The sequence below is a fragment of the Choloepus didactylus genome, chromosome 5, assembly GCF_015220235.1.
Source record: "Choloepus didactylus isolate mChoDid1 chromosome 5, mChoDid1.pri, whole genome shotgun sequence".
Lineage (NCBI taxonomy): Eukaryota > Metazoa > Chordata > Mammalia > Pilosa > Megalonychidae > Choloepus > Choloepus didactylus.
The window spans coordinates 9,945,708-9,963,644 of NC_051311.1; the positions used below are offsets into that span (position 1 = coordinate 9,945,708).

Consider the following 17,937-nt stretch of genomic DNA (forward strand, 5'->3'; position numbering starts at 1 on the left):
CTGACTCAAGGGTTAGTGCTTTGGTGGAGGGCCCGAAAGGGTGCTGCAAGGAGCTGCCATTCCTGATTCCAGTGAACCCACTGGGCTCACCTTTCAGCAAGTTTGGCCCTGGCAGGCCCAGTTCTGGTTCCGGCCCTTCAGTGACCTTCTTCCCCATCCAGAAGTGACAGCCACAGCTCCCCAGTGAGGTCTACGTGTCCGTCCTGTTGGGGGAAGCAGGGGTATCTTCCCAAGTTTATTCCTTCCTTGGATTCTGTCCCTTGGCCCTCGGGGTCATAGCTGTTCCCTACCTTTGCTATTGCTACATTGTTTAGAGCTTCATTTTACCCCTTCTAGTAATTAGCCACCTTTTGCTAGTTAGCTTAAATTTTCCCTGTTCAAATTGCTGGTGTGGTTTATGTTCCCTAACTGGACCCTGAATAATCGAAGATTCTCCTTCTTTAAATGCAGCTGGATATAATGAGCATTCTCTTTTTGCATTAGTTATATTAATATCACTCCAAAATAAATTTAATTACTTTTACAAACTTAAGTGTGTTAAACTATAATTTCAGTACTGTCTAAACTCACCTTTGCAAATTTTCCATGTTTATTACAATGTAAAAAAAAAAACCCTAGTAATCAATTGTAAAAAGAGAACTGTAAAAGGAAGTTTGAAAATCACTGAATTGCTATACTTTCAATGGAAGAAATACAACTTTAGGTGACACTTCAAATACTTTCAAATTTTATTCAACTGTCATATGAAATAAATGCAAAAATGTGTGTCCAACTCAACATGAAAGTAAAGTTGGACAGGGGAGCTTCATGCATTTGTAATAGGTGGGTCTCTTCTGCAACTAGTTTTCTGTCCCATTTAACCCTAAGTTTGGGATCTGTTTCCAAACTGCAGGTGAAATGAAAGCACTAGGTAACAATACAAAAGAAAGTGGATTAAGGAGAACTTTCCCTGACCAAGCTGATTTTCATGGAAACCAGTGGCACTGCACAGTCATCGGTTAGAACTGATGAAGTTTTCAGATGGCCCATCCAGGGAGGGTACAGTCAGGAGCTGGATGGAGCTCAAATAGTCCTTCTCTAATTTATTTTTATTTTGCCACTTCCTTAAAGCTGTCCTTGGGCACATGCTTCCCCATGCTTCTAGGAAGTTCATTTGAGGCTTTCTGCCCTACAGATTGCACTTGGCAACTCTCAATGTGAATTCCCACACTGAGGCCTGGGAGCCCTGAAACACCTCCAGACGCCAGAAGCAATTGTCTTACATTTTTTAAGGAACCATTAACCCAGTCTGCACCAGTGAAAGATAAAGCATCAAAATTTTACAACTGGGTCTACTGAAATGTGGCTTCCAAGGAGTTCAGGCCAAGCTGCAGATGGCCTTGCAGAAACACGGCCTGACCTGAGTCAGATGGTCCACCCTCTAAGTTGTAAACAGGCCACAGCTCTCAACAAAGTTCTTTTAAAAATATTTTTTGAATTTTAACAGGAAGGGGTTGAAGTATGGGCTTATGTTGCAGACTAGTTGGCTTAAAGAGGAATTGATTGACTCATAGTTTTGGAGGCCAGAAGTCTCAAGACAAGGTGTTGGCAGGGCCCGTGTCTGAAGACTTTAGGGTTCCGGTGATCGTTTGTCAGCAGTCAACCTCTGCCCCGTCATAGCTCTCTCTCTTTCTTTCTCTCTTTCTCTCTCTCTCTCTCCTTCTGCCTCTACAGTAGCCATCTGGGTTGGTCTCTGTACAAATTTTCTCTCTTTCTGGTCATACTGGATTGGTCTTAATTAATAACAGCTTTTCAGGCGTTATTTACAAATGAGTTCACCTCAAGGGACTGCATGTCAGGACTTGAGCAGGTCTTCTAGGGGATCATGAGTCAATCCGTAGGCATCTGCCCTCTGGACCCCAAAAAGCATGTCCTTCCCACATGCAAAATACACTTGCTCCATCCCCAACATCACAAAAGCCTTAAGCCATTTTAGCAGCAACTCTAAATCTCATCTAAATCAGTTATGGGTATAGTCCCTCAAGATTCCTCTCCATGTGTGGACCTGTGAATCCTGGAAAATAAGTTATCTGCTTCCAAAATGCAATGGTGGGAAAACTATAGGATAGCCATTCTCATTCAAAAGAGAAATTGGGAGGGAAAAAGGGGTCAGAGTTCCCAAATAAGTCCAAAATCCAGCACTAGATTTCAAGGCCTGACAGTAACATGTGGCTCAGTGCTTTCTTCTCCAGGCCTGCTGGAGCAGCAGACACACCATCTCTGAACACTTCTTTCCCCAACTCTGGGGTGGTGGCCCCTCTCTCTTGGCCTAAGGAGGTCCGTTTAGCCAAGACCTTCACTTCCATGGCCCCGCCATTGGGCTCATTCTTCCTTCATTTTGTTCTGCCCCTGTCCCTTCCACTCCAGGCTGGCAGTGTTTCTGCAGATACAAAATTCTCAGAAACATTGTTGATCTTCCATGCCATTCAAAGGGGTCCAAGCCATTAGACAAAGGATCTTCCACAGATCTTTCCCGGATAATCGTATTTCCATTCCTGACTTCCCTGAGAGGGCTCAGTGGATCCAGAAGTCATATGCCTAACGTCTTCAGCAAACGGTTGTTCAGCTACGCCCGCACATGCTGGCCATCTCTCCATCTCTGCACTAGTCGTCTATGTCTCGTCCAAATGTCCCCTCCCTATGAACACTTTAGTCATATTGGATGAGGGCCCATCCCAACCCAGTTTGGCCTCATCTTAACTAATAACATCATCAAAGACCCCATTTATAAGTGAGTTCACATTCACAGAACATGTCTTTTAGGGGAACATAATTCAATCCATAAGAGCGCATATTGAATAAAATGGCTATCAATGCCCAGTTAGAGGAACAAGACTAAGCAGCTGGAATCCCAAAGTAAGGGAGCCCCAATGAGGTGCCTCCTTTTTGTCCATCATTCCCCTGGACAGTGAACCCTCTCTGATGAGGGGCAGTGATGTAAGGAAAGAGCACAGCAGTAAGTTACCTACACAGAATTCAAATGGTGCCTGTGGCAGGACAGGCTCTGTGAATTTGGCAAGAGAAGCTACTTTGAAGCTAGTTTTATAATGAACATGCATATTTTAGCCAATGTCTGCCACATAGTAACTATTCATCACATGGTAATTAAGCATGTGATGGGAAAGAGTGCCATATCAGTGCTTTTTAAGTTGATAAGCTCATGCCCAATGCAAGAATGCCATTGATATTCTATCAGGTATAAATGGCTCAAAAAATGAGAACAATTTCAATATTAACCCATCTGTGCATCATTCACATACCATTATGACAATATTAAGTCAAATATTTGACCTATGTGTAAAAGTTCCATCCAGGTGTCATGAAATAAAAAGGAGCTGACCTTCTGTATGCACAATTGTGGATTACTAGTGAGCAACAAAAGTATAGTTGAAAGAACTAAATAACTCAGAAAAAATTATTTATTACTTGATCACCTTTAATTCTTGCATGCAGGGGAAGAGCTCACTTAAATGCATAATGTGTAACATCTCATCCCTGACATTTCAACAAATAATTTATTGTGCAATCAGTTACAGTTTATATCCCTAAAAGATGCCTCCTCAGTACCAAAAATCTGGTAATGCCAAAATATACTTGATCGGTGGTCACTTGATAGCAAACTAGCTCATACAGGATTAAATGCCAGAGTAGGAGACATAGAATTAAAGTCACTAAGAAATATTTAAAATAACCAGTATTGAGAGAATGATCACGTCTTTGGAATGAAAGTTCCCTGAGGGTAAACTGCCTTGGACTCTGTATTGCTGATATGAAAAGCATTTAATAATTTTGATGACTGTCACATGGAAGGATGTAGTGTGCTCTGACGCTGCTGGCTGACATCAAACAAGACCGACAGACACGTTGCCATGCAACGTGGCTGGATATAAACCACACGTCAAGCTATGTGTCTCCTCGGTCACAGAATCTTAGCCTCACAGACCAGGGACATTCTGTCCTTGTCAGCCCCTCAGCTCCATCTCTAAGCTTTATTCCATAACCTCACAGAGGACAGAGGGCTCTCTCTCAGACATCCAGGCTATTCGTTCCAAAGTCACCACACAGCATTCAGATGTTGGTTATTCATAGCTGGCATAAGTAAGGACTTCTAACCTGCCTTTGGGACTAAGCATTTCAGTGTCTCATGTAAGGCTCCTTTGGTTATTCTCTGAACACGAAGTCTCTCTTCCTTGCTCATTAGCTGGGTCAGAGGCTGGAAGAAAGTCACGTTGCCAATCTCCTAAATGGCAACACGACAGTGAGCAAGTCAGAATGTGTGGGTGCACACAGGAATGCTACAAAATGTTGCAAAGGACATCAGTAAGAAAAGTCACTCCAGCAGTAAAGCAACCTCATCATGTGTACCGCTAAAGCTGGATATTGCACTTTCTCCATAGTTGTGCCCTTACAACAAATTTGGGGTTTTTGTCAAATTTGTGAATTCTGTAACTTTTTAAAGAAGCAGTGCAATTTTATAGGGCAGAGTCAGTAGAAAGAAAATATCAAAATAATCATAACCATCTCTACACTCCAGCTGCTAAAGAGCAGCTTGCAGGGCAGATAAGATGCAAAGGAAAAAAGTAGACATAAAGACAAGTGGTCAAAGGCAAGAATTCTGGAGGGTGCTAAAAATAAGGAATAAAGTGCAACCAAACGCTTGAAAGAAAGTCCAAAAGACTTTCAAAAAGCAAAAACAGATCAAGTAAAAATAAATGTGATTAAAAGTCTAAATAAATAAATAAATGTCAGCGTGGCTAATGTTAATGATGTTTCAGCATCTAGATGTTAAAGTGCATTGTTAAATCCAACTGTAATTCATAACCAGCCTTTTTGTTACCTTGGTTAACCTGACAGGTGAGAAGTAACAAACAGTTCATCACGGCTGAAACGCTCTTACGAGATTGGTAGAAGCCATAACAGGTACGTGTTGATTTGACCTGAAATTAGATGTACATAATTTTCATGGCATTCATTTAGTTATGGGTTTGTTGGCCAATAAATTTAAGAAAGACCTGAATTTACTAGAATATGTTGTTAAAATTAGAGGTTATATTTAATCCAAGCTTTTTTTACTCCAATCCATGAGAAACAAGACTGTTTGTAAGACTTCATATTTTGCACAGATTTAAAAGAGAGAGAGAGAGAATGGGTCTCTTTTCATGAACTGATGCAGCCCACCAGTGACTCAAATATATTTTAAAAGAACAGTTCCATTAAGAGTTGATTTTACAATAAGTAAACACTGGACAGTGCTCCTCCAGAACAATTCAGAAGTTGTTGGTCAGATTTTTCTACTCTCCAAGGATGTTAAGAGGCAATCCATAAAATAGATATGCTGGTGCCACATTCCTGCCATGTACACAATCAAGAAAATTGGAAATGGTGGTTCCTTGTGGACCTCAGAGGAAGGTGGGAGCTTACACCAGTCTCAGGCCTCCCTGGGCACCTGGCTGCTCATTTGCTGCTCTGGGGGTTGTTGCATCTCATCATGACCCACTGATCTAAAGTAATTTTAATTATATCACATGAACCCATCAACTTTAGTTTAAAGACAACAGCAGCCATACTCCTTGTAGTAAATCTAAATGACTTCATAGCAAACAGTCACTAAGGATCCAGCTGTATCTATTTCTTGTTGGATTTAAAAAGGTTGAAACCCAGAAGTTTGCTCCTGACAGCTCTTATAAGTCATCCTGTCATGGAAACAGTGGTTGAAAGAGCAGCAGAAATTGCTAATGGGATTCAGATGAGGCTAAATATCTTCTCAACAGAGTGGTCTCCAAATGAGCACACCCCCCACTGGGCAAAGGAGAGGCTCTCAAAGTTCATCAGGTCTCCAGCCTGGACTTCAGCTACTCAAAAAACAGATGTGATGGGTCTCAGCAATGCATCCAGTTTGAACATGCTCATCAGTTCTATATTAGTACCGTTCCTGCTAATGTATGATATGAAGGAAAACCCTTCACAGACACAAGTGGGGTGCATGGAACACATGGCTTGGTGGAAAACAAGCTGGACAGCACCAAGGATCGATGGTCCTGCTGGTGTGGGATGAGCTGACCATGCAGGGGTTGGACTCGTAAGGGATTTTAAATGCAGATGATGGTTACTTGGTAGCGCATCGCTGCCGACATCTGTGTTCACAGCCATGCCTCTGTGTCATGAGACAACCAAAATAATCTGAGTGGAGTGTGAAGATCACACACATGAAAACCTTCGCTTTGGCTGCAAAACTGATTGGGACTCCAAAGGTGTAATTCAAGGGCATGGCCAGGCACCACTTTGGCTGCGCATCTGATGCTTGAGCCCTGGAAGTGCCCCCCAACAGGCATTCAATCCACTGAGCCCAGAACCCGCCTCATGGTTATTTAACTTAAAGGACAGGTGGGAAAATCTTCTGCAGGTGTGTTTAACAGCAAGGGTGAGGTCAAGCCACAGTAAACCACAAGGCTTATGCATCAGTCTCCTGCCTTTGGTGGATGCTACAGGACATGGAGCCTTTCCTATATCATGAGGCTTAACCCAGGACAGACTTGAGCAGACTTGGCTGAGGGTAACTCAACATCTGCAACCCAGGACGTGGCAGGCTGGCTTCCACCAGCTTCTGGAAAAGGAGAGCAGGGGGACCCCTCCACCCCCGTTCACATGCCCGACGAGCCTGACATTCCTGCACGTCTTCATTGAAGAAACAGCTGCCACCACACCCTCCCAGAGTAGCATGCTCCTCAGCCGCACTCAGACATCTGAAGGCACTTATTAGGAAAGGAAGTGATATGCATAGCATCTACACTTTAAATAATGAGTTCAAGATAATGGGTCTAAGCTAGACTAAAAGAGTTACCTCTATTTAGTTATATGATAAAAATAGGATACTTAAAGAAGAAATGGTCTATAATGCAACTTTGTTTGCCAACAGTATTAAAAATTATTAAGAAAAAAAGTAACTTGGAAGAAATAAACACGTGATAGGGCTGGAGAAAGTGATATGGTTGGAGCATATGTTTTTGTAAAAAATCCCAGAGAGAAAAAAGAAAAGTTGAGGGAAAACCACCACGGTGGACACTGGATAAGAGGGAAGTGCTGGAGAAGACGGATGACACCAAGGAGAACGTCACGCCAGCTTCTGCTCTCTTCCTCTGGGGGAGGAGTGGGAGCAGCGTCCTCGGGTCTACATAAAAGCTCCCTCTTAGCTGCACAGCCGGTATCATAGAGCTCATACAAAATCCTTCCATCTTAATAACAGAAAACAGTCTTGCCAGCTGTAGTAAATTGAATTATGTGTCCCACAAAGCCTACCCTTAGTCTTAATCCGCATACCTGTGAGTGTGACCCTCTTGAAGATGTTATCTTAGTTAAGGTGTGGCCCAACCGAATCGACCTGGGCCTTAATCCAGATCACAGGAGTCCTCTCTAAGCAGAATAAATTCGGATGTGGTGGTTGGAGAAGACCTCAGGAAGAAACCGGAGTCAGCGACCACTGGAAGGGCAGCCATGAGGGAAGGGGCCACCGTGTGACATGAGGCAGAGATGCCAGACAAGGAGCCCCAGGGATTGAGGCAAGCCCATCCCAGAATTTTTTAGGTGAGTCCTCAGCCATTTCTGGACTCTCTCCTTCCTTCCTCCTCCTGTCTCCTCTTCCTCCCTGGAGATGACATGAGTTCCCGAGGGAGCTGGGTGGGCCCAACCCTAAGACACCCCCCAGGCCAGACCGCTAGAGTGACACTAGGGCTGTAGCCCTCCGTCCAGACTGAAACGGTCCATTCAACAACATTCTACAGGTGTTCACTGGGCTTCTATCCTTTTGCCAGACGCTGTCCCAGGTACCGGGCATGGCAGAGGCAGAAACATAGCAGCCAGCCTTCACGGAGCTCACAGTCTAGCGGGAGAGGAAATGGATTGTAAATAACATAGAACATACTCAATTTTCTGAAATAACCAAGTTATTTCACAGCTAGACACAGCTACATCCACCTTAACCAGACCACTCTGATCGTTGCCCTCACGGCTTATGACAGACAGACGGCCAGCCTGAATGCCACCATGACTACTGATCATCCCAGACACGCTTTTCTTCTGAGCCCAGACACTACCCAGGAATCCTCAACACAGTTCTCTGGGTATTCATCACCAATTGAAGCAGACATCCTGGAAATAAGTACAGTTTTTTGATATCTAGCAGACAGCACAAAAGTCAATTTTAAGCTTCGTTCTCTAATGTTCCACCCAGGCTATATCACAGCTACCTTGAAAGCTAATGACTTTCCAGTCCCTAAGGATCACCAGTCATTAGTTAGACAACTACATGTTAAAAATGTGGTGGAGAGTTTTCTAAATAGAGTGGAAATACAGATTAAATGATCTCAATGCTTTTCTCTAAATTTTAGATACTGTTTGTGCCAGTTTGAATGTATTATGTCCCTCAAAATGACATTCTTTGATGCAGTATGTGGGGGCAGATGTATTAGTGTTGATTAGGTTGGAATCCTTTGATTGAGTACTTCCATGGAGATGTGACTCAATTAATTGTGAGTGAAACATTTGATTGGATTATTTCCATGGAGATATGGGCCCCGCCCATTCAGGGTGGTCTTGATTTAATTACTGGAGTCTTATAAACGGAGCTCACAAACAGAAGGACCTCAGAGCAGCTAAGAGAGACATTTTGGAGATGGCCGTTGAAAGTAGACTTTTGCTAGTCCAGAGTTTGCCTGGAAGAGACTAAGAGAACACCCCGATGCCTAGAGACAAACATCCTGGGAGAACGCTATTTTGAAACTCATCCTGGGAGCAAGCAGACGCCCAGCCACATGCCTTCCGAGTTAACAGAAGTCTTCTGGACGCCATTGCCCTTCCTTTTGTGAAGGTATACATGTGTTGATGCCTTAATTTGGACAATTTTATGGCCTTAAGACTGTAACTGTGTAATCAAATAAACCCCCTGTGCTGGTTTGAATGTATTATGTCCCCCAGAAAAAGCCATATTCTTTGATGCAATTTTGTGGAGCAGACATATTAGTGGGGATTAAGTTGGAATGTTTGGATTAGGTTGTTTGCATGGAGATGCGCCCCACCGAACTGTAGGTGATAACTCTGAAGAGATATTTCCATGGAGGCGTGGCCCCACCCATTCAGGGTGGGCCTTGATCAGTGGAGCCATATAAATGAGCTTACAAACAGAAGGAATGCAGTGCAGCTGTGAGGGACATTTTGAAGAGGAGCTACAGCCAAGAGGGACACTTTGAAGAAAGCACAGGAGCTGAGAAAGGAGGTGCAGATGAGAGACAGTCTGAAGACAGCTGTTGAAAGCAGACTTTTGCTCTGAAGAAGCTAAGAGGGGACAAATGCCCCAAGAGCAACTGAGAGTGACATTTTGGAGAGAAGCTGCAGCCTAAAAAGGAACGTCCTGGGAGAAAGCCATTTTGAAACCAGAACTCTGGAGCAGATGCCAGCCACGTGACTTCCCAGCTAACAGTGTTTTTCCAGGCGCCATTGGCCATCCTCCAGTGAAGGTACCTGATTGCTGATGTGTTACCTTGGACACTTTATGGCCTTAAGACTATAACTGTGTAACCAAATAAACCCCCTTTTATAAAAGCCAGTCCATTTCTGGTGTTTTGCGGTCCAGCAGCATTAGCAAACTAGAACACCCCCTTTATAAAAGTCAATCCATTTCTGGTATTTTGCATAAGAGCAGCATCAGCAAACCAGAACACCATTCTTCTGCTAAATACTGAAAACTATGTATGCATATTTATATGTAAGCATACATATGAACACATATTTTATAAGTGTATTTGTGAGACAAAGAACGGGAAAGAGGCTAAACTGATGATTTCTGATAGCACAAATAAGGAGATATGTTTGTTTGGCACAGAATGGAGAGAGACATTGGTTAAGTATCAATTAAAATTCTGAGCCAACATAAAATTGTTGAAAACCTTATAACGAAAGCTAAAGCATTATCCAACCCATAACAATTCAATTTATGGAAAACCAAACAAACCTAAGGAAAATGTATTATTCTGAGAGGTTATTATTGTCCTATACAAGTTCAACATAGTTTTATGGAAAGGGGGATAAATAAAGTCATTATTTTTCTGGGCACATCATACTAGAAATTCAGTGAGAGACTCATATATTTAATGCTTACCCTATCAGAAGTTATAGGTTCAAAGTCTTGGGTGAGAGTATAAAAGAGCTGCAAGCCCAAGGCTGAGTGTGGGTAACAAACACAAGGACAGATCTCTGTCAACAGTAAATACTCCTGTCTCAGTGACAAAGAGAAAATAAATATATAAAAGCACAGCTTGGCAGGAGAGACACCAGATGTTTCTCAGCCTTATGCTGACCCCCAATAATTTAGTGCACTAGATGCTCCTGCCCCTGTTTGCACTTCATTCATTACTTCTTGTCTCTCCCTCTGGAGTCCTTTCACCACCCGTGGAAGGTCAGCCTGGGCTTAGCAGATGAATAAGCAAACTGGCCTTAGCAAAATTTAAAAATACTCTTCTGTAACTAAACAGTAAAAAGTATCACTTCTGAGCAGATCACTCTTCAAACTCCAGCCCTTTGTAAACATTTGCAGAAAGTACAATAACTGAATTACCCAGATCCACCCTTTTTTTTTAACCAAAAGATTCTAGAACTATTACCCAATCCAAAAGATGAGTAGCCCAAGAGGAGAAGGAAGAAAAAAAAAAGCAAGACCAAAATCAACAAAACTTCCAATCACAAACACCAATCATTTTTATGCAAACATTTGTCTGTGAGCTAACCATACAGCAAATTCCAGTGAATGCCTCTGTGCTGGTTTGGATGTATTATGTCCCCCAAAACGCCATCATCTTTGATGCAGTCTTGTGCGGGCAGACCTTTTGGTGTTGATTAGATTGGAATCCTTTGAGTGTTTCCATGGAGGTGTGCCCCACCCAACTGTGGGTGATAACTCTGATTGGATAATTTCCATGGAGGTGTGGCCCCGTCCATTCAGCATGGGCCTTGATTAGTTTACTGGAGCACTATATAAGCTCAGACAGAAGGAGCGAGCTTGCTACAACCAAGAGGGACACTTTGGAGAACACACAGGGGCTGAGAGAGGAGCTACAGATGAGAGACAGTTTGGAGATGGCCTTTGAAAGCAGACTTTTGCTCCTGAGAAACTAAGAGAGGAAAAACGCCCTGAGAGCAACTAAGAGTGACATTTTTGAGGAACTGCAGCCTAGAGAGTTGAAACCAGAACTCTGGAGCAGAAGCCAGCCATGTGCCTTCCCAGCTAACAGAAGTTTTCCAGACACCATTGGCCATCCTCCAGGGAAGGTACCCGATCGTTGATGTGTTACCTTGGATACTTTATGGCCTTAAGACTGTAACTTTGTAACCAAATAAACCCCCTTTATAAAAGCCAATCCATTTCTGGTGTTTTGCATTCTGGCAGCATCAGCAAACTAGAACAGCCTCTAAATGCATCCTAATTTGCTAAATACCCTTCCGCGTCTGGGCACGCCTCTAAAGGCTGCAGACGTGGCCCAGGGAACGATCTAACCTAATCAGACATTCATCCTCAGGAAGAACCCTCATTGTCAGGTCACTCCCAGATTGTTTGATAAATGGGGAAAGAACCACAGGCACCTTGAAGTGCCAATCAGTCTAGGCTCATATCTTCAGGGTTTTATCCTCAATCAACAACTTTTCCAATACACATCTCATAAGCTGAAAGATGGTAATCAAGTCATCTATCGGCCTTCTCTTCTCTAATTTCAGCACATTCCTCCCTCACATTGGCTGCTTTCCACCCCAAATCACCTCCTTTGTTCCTAGCAAGTAATGATGGGAAGAAAGGGTGAAAACCAGCGGCCTTCGCTGAGCCCCAAAGTAAAAGGGGAACAGAAGCTGTCAGCTCCTCTCCATCCACAGCGTCAGCACATCCCACAGAGTGAGGTGCTCTAGGAGAGCCACACCCTTTCACTCTCCTTTTCTTGTTTAGAAATGGACTCCATCCCAGGGAGAAAATGGTACAGCATTTAACTTGGTCTGTGAATTCCTGCCATCCCCCATGAGGGAGATCCTGCATAATTGGTGATCCAGCCCTAACTGTTTTGGAGCTGGGTTAGTTACCTGTATTAATTAAAGGAAACATCAAGCAAACCCAAACAACCAAACACAAGTCTTTTTGGCTTTCGAATGCAGTGTATAATTCCTTTGAATTCAATTCACCTCTTTTAAAACCACATTCTGCCTAGGGAATTATTAAAATACTTAGTGTTTCTTAAGAACGCACCAGCAGATGATCAGGTAACTTCCAAAAGAATACTCAGAGGTAAAAGAAAATCAATTTTAGAGCTAGAATGTTCCCCCAGAAAGTCCAGAAATGTCCTAATCCACACAACTGAGCAAGAACGAAACTTCAACATGTCTCTTGGGAGGACATAACTCAATCCGTAACAAGAGGGAAACCTGAAAGCCTGCTGACTGCTCAACATACAATCCTCAGAGAATAAGCCCATGCTCTGCCAGATTGGTCCATGTGAAACAGGTGAAGAAGTAAATCTGTGGCTTGATGTCCAAAGTTGGAAACTGAACCCCCATCTTCACCAGTTGTCTAACACCTACTCAGCTTTTTTTCAGTGACTCCACCCATTCCCAACTCGTCTCCATACCATCCCCAATCCCAATAGAGATGAGTCCAAATGCATCCTGCATCCTAATTTTGAAGGAAGAGTGGTGGGGTCAGATTAGACAGTTGAAAAGGCCACTCTGACTACAGGGGGGCTCTGTTAGAAAAGGGTGAAAGAGTATGGTGGTGTGTAGAGAGGCTGTTAACCAGAATCAACTCATACCTTCCCACCCCCACTATGCACTTCCTTGTATCTAGAGACTCTTTCCTGCTTCACCAACTCCTCACCCAGGCAGCTAGACTAAGCACCAGGGACTTTAGGGCAGGGTCTCCCCTGCAAATCTGGAGAATATGGTGTCATGTGCTTGGCTTTTAAGTTTCCAAAGCTAAGTTCTAGGTGTCAGATAGAAATGACTTCTAAGAATCCATAACCAAGAAGAACCAGAAAATAAAGAAGCCACATTCTTGGGTCTTAAGCTTCAAAAACAAAAGTCCCTGGGCATAGTAGATAGCAAGTGTGTTCATCTGTGTGTAACTTACAAATGGGGGTAATTCCCTTGCATAAAAACAGTCTAGAAGTCAGTAGTTCAGGGCTAACGTGGCTGTTTCAGAGTCTTCAAAGACCCAGGCACCTGCATATTTTTCTGCTTTGCCATCCTGGGCATGTGGCTTCTCTGTACTCACCATCCCAGGACCCAAGATGGAGCAACCATGGTTTGCATTCCAAGCTGCAGGAAGGAGGATATGAAGAAAGACACATTTTAAGAGGACTTCTCTAAAGTCCCAAATAATACTTCCATTTATATCTCATGGGCTGAAATTCATTCACATGTCCACACATAGCTGCGAGGGAGGCTGGAATATATACCTTTTGGCTGGATGCTTTGTCCACATTTCTCTAGTAAGGAAGAGAATAGTTACTGGAGTTGACTAACAGTCTCCACACAAAGTATAAGAAAGAAAAGATTTGAAATATGTAACTGAACAGAATCCATTTTTTCCATCTGCACTTCCAGCCCCCAATTAGATAAAGCTTGGGATGGGAGGAGAGATCCCAAGATAAGAATAGAAGAGGGCATTGGTATGGATTGCTCAGCCTTCCAGCCAAGTCAGCAGGGATGAGTAGTCCGAGTCAGGTAGCCCCAAACCCCTATCCCCCTCTGCTTGCCCTTGGGGGGAACCATCAACCCCCAAGACCCACAGGAGAGCAGAGCCGGCTGCATGGCAAGCTGAAGTGGGTGGGCTGAAGAGCACCACTCACCACCCCTGAGCCCAGAGTTATGTGGGGAGTAACCAAGTGTTTTCATGAATGGTGGAGACAGAGCTCTAAACCGTGGGTGGTATCTGAAACTGAAATGGGGAGAAAGGCATGGGACACAGTCTTTGTGACCCTGTCCATGGGGGGTTGCTGGGAGTAGCTTCACATCATGAGAAATATTCTGGAGGAAAATCTGAGTATTATTCCTTTAAAAATAAATATCTTAGAATCAGTTGAGGTAGGCATGGGATTAGAAATAATGGAGAACCATTGCCCCAGAAACAGTGATTTTATCAAATACCATCATTGGCTGATTGTGAGCCTGGCTTCAGGAAGGAAAGATAATATGGCTTTTGTCACCTGTTGAAAATGAGATAAATTAAATTAAAAAGTGGAGAAATACTTTTGACATGATTCTGATTGGAAATTTAAATTTTCAGTACTCAGCTTTACATCCTGAGATCATAGGATATAAAGCTGATTACAATAAATTCTCATGTACCTTTTTTCTTCCTTTAATCTATTATAATCTTTCCATGCACACACACATACAAAAAATTAACTATTTAAACTGGAACCAGTTGTAATTCTTCTCTTCTTCTTGATGGAGTTTTGCCCAATAGTCTGAGAAGTGTGTGTGTTTTGCCCTTTTAACCAGAAGTCACATAGATATAGCAAAAAAGAAAGCATAAGATCTTTAAGTTGGATGAAAAGGAACTTTAATGAAGTTTGAGCTGTAAATTTTAAAAATATGTGTGTTGGTTTGAATCTATCATGTCATCCACAAAAGCCATGTTCTTTTAATCCAAACTTGTGGATGCAGACTTATTATGGGTGGGACCTTTTGATTCGGTTATTTCCATGGAGACGTGACCCACCCAACTAGGGGCAAGACCTTTTGATTAGATTATTTCCATGGAAGTGTGACCCCTGCCCATTCAAGGTGGGTCTTGATTAGTTTACTGGAGTCCTTAAGAAAGCTCAGGGGCTGAAATAGACCCAGACACTTGGAGATGCACAGAAAGATGTTTGGAGATGCTAAGCTATGAGATGAAACCTAGAATTTGCCCTGGAGAGGCTAAGAGAGGGCCCCGAGATGCTTAGAGAGAATTGCCCTGGGAGAACAAGCAAGGATGTACAAGAGCTGAGAGAGAGAAGCTAAGAGAGACAGAAGCCAAGAGACATTTTGGAGAAAGCCGTTTTGAAACAAGAACCCAGGAGCAAAGGATTAGCAGACGCCAGCCATGTGCCTTCCCAGCTGACAGAGATTTTCCAGACGCCATCAGCCGTTCTTCAGTGACGATATCGTCTCGATGCCTTAGTTCAGACCCTTTTATGGCCTTAGAACTATAAATTTGTGGCCTAATAAATCCCCTTTATGAAAGCCAATCCATTTCTGGTATTTTGCATAACAGCAGCTTTAGCAAACCAGGACAATATGTAACACTAGCTTTTCTTAAATCCTGTGCTTTTCCAGCACGTTTGGTCTTGGTACAAAAACCTCTTTGCTGTGATAACACACTGACTAGTGTCTCATAACCTCCTTCCACCCCATTCTAAGTGGTGAGGCCCTGCATTTTCCATTAGCTTATTGGCACTCGTGGTGTTGGACATTTGGAACAAGAGATTCTGGATATTAAGTGGTATTTGATTTCTTATTTGGATTTTCTCTCTTTCTTTCTCTATTTCATTGCTTTTAAACTTTATTTCAAGTTAAGTTTCCAAAAACAAATTGCTAAGTGAAAAAAAATCTAAATCAGACATTCTCCCCTATTTATCAATATTTTTCAAAGCCTTTAAATTTTGTCCTTATTGTTGACGACTGAGATTTTAACAAAAATCTAGCTTATAAATTTTTAAAAATTAGGTGTTTTGAAATCATGAATTGAGTAACAATACAAGGTGTAAGTATTTTTTTAACAGCTTTATTGAGGTACAAATTGGCATACAATAAAATTCACATATTTAAAGTGCGTGACTGGATGAGTTTTGACATACGTATACACCTTTGAAACCATCATCACAATAAGATAGTGAGCATGCACATAACGCCAAAAAGTGTCCTTTTGTAATCCCTCTCTTATTTCCCTCCCTGCCTTTTCCAGGCAACCATTGATCTGCTTTTTGTTGCTGTAGATAGATTGGCATTTTCTAGATTTTTATATAAATGGAATACTTTTTTAAATCTCTTTTTTTTTTACTCAACATAACTATTCTGAGATTCATGCATGTTGTTGTGTGTAGAAGTAGTTCATTAGTTTTTATTGCAGAATAGTATTCCATTGTATGAATATTTGTTTAATCCATTCACCAGTTGGTGGACATTTGATTTGTTTCCAGTTTGAGGCTATGAGAAATAAAGCTGCTCCGAGCATTCATGGCCAGCCTCTGGGTGGTCATATGCTTTCATTTCTCCTGGAGGGACACCTAGGAGTGGAACGTCTTAAGTCACACGGAAGGTGTTGGTTAACTTTATAGGAAACTTCTAGGTTGTTTTCTCAACTTGTTGTCCCATTTTCCCTTCCACCAGCAGAGTATGAGTTCCAGCTCCTTGACATCCTGGTGGAAACTTGGTCTGATCAGCCTTTTTAGTGTTAGTCATTCCAGTCGGTGTGGAGCTTTGTCTCAGATGGGTGCAAAAATTTTGATATTAACAATTATTTTAAGATAATGGTCTGGGCATCAGTATTTTTTAATAGCTTCCCAGTGGTTCTAGTGTCCACCCAAGGTTGAGAATATACTGGTTGAAAGAGCTAACCTCCTTTAATAGAGGAAACATTTTAAGTTCCCATTTTGTAGGCTGCATTTTCACACATTTTACATTGACACCCTAAACCACTTTTCACCAAATTTGGTCTTTAATACAAAAACTGACTGGTGGTAGCTGCCATTTGCCACCAACTGTGCAAAAGGAAATGGGGTTAGCAGGAGAGATTTTCAGGCTTTGTGAGGGTTAATGCTGATGGAGTAGCAATTGGATATTGAAAACTTAGTATTATCAAAGCAAAGATCTCTTCCAACTCGACAACAGCACCATAAAACCAATGTTAAAATGAGCAAAAGATCTGAATAGACACCTTATCACAGAAGATATACAGATAGTGAATAAGCATATGAAAAAATGCTCAACATCATTTGTCATTATGGAAATGCAAATTAAAACAATACCTGATAGAATAACTAAAATCCAAATATCTGACTGGCAAAGATGCAGATCACCATGAATTCTCATCCATAGCTGATAGGAATACAAATTGTACAGCCACTTTGGAAGACAGTGTGGTAGTTTGTCATAATCTTATCACATGATCCAGCAATCACACTCCCAGAAATCAATCACAATTAACCCAACTGATCTGACAACTTATGTCTACACAAAATCCTGTGCATGAATGTCTATAGCATCTCAATTCATAAGCTCCAAAAAATGGAAGCAACCAAGATGTCCTTCAGTAGGTGACTGGATAAACAAACTGCAGTATAGCTATACAATAAAATACCATTCAGCAATAAAAAGGAATGAGTTATCAAGCCAGGAAAAGACATGGAGGAGCCTTAAATGCATATTGCTAAATGAATGAAGCCAGTCTGAGGAGGCCACATACTGTATGATTCCATTATAGGATAAAACTATAGAGATGATGTGCCAGTTTGGCTATATTTTGTCATCCCAAACACCATGCTCTTTATTGCACTCTTGTGGGGGCAGATGTTAGTGTTGATTAGGTTGGAATCCTTTGTTCGAGTATTTCCATGGAGATGTGACTCAATCAACTGTGAGTGAACTGTTTGGGTTACTTCCATGGAGATATGGACCCCGCCCATTCAGGGTGGGTCTTGATTTTATCGCTGGAGTCCTGTAAAAGAGCTCACAAGCAGAAGGACCTCAGAGCAGCTGAGAGTGACATTCTGGAGAGCAGCTCAGAGAGACATTTTGGAGACAGCCACTGAGAGCAGACTTTTGCTGACACTTTGGGGATGCTAGCCCAGTGTTTGCTCCAGAGAAGCTAAGAGAGGACAAAACGCC

General features: G+C 42.3%; 1 protein-coding gene across 5 annotated transcripts in view; it reads right to left on the reverse strand.

Moving 5' to 3' along the window:
* The window catches only part of LOC119535544 (ankyrin repeat domain-containing protein 26-like), a 961,331-nt gene that overhangs the window by 96,812 nt on the left and 846,582 nt on the right, over positions 1–17,937 (reverse strand). The gene's annotated exons all lie outside the window — the stretch shown is intronic.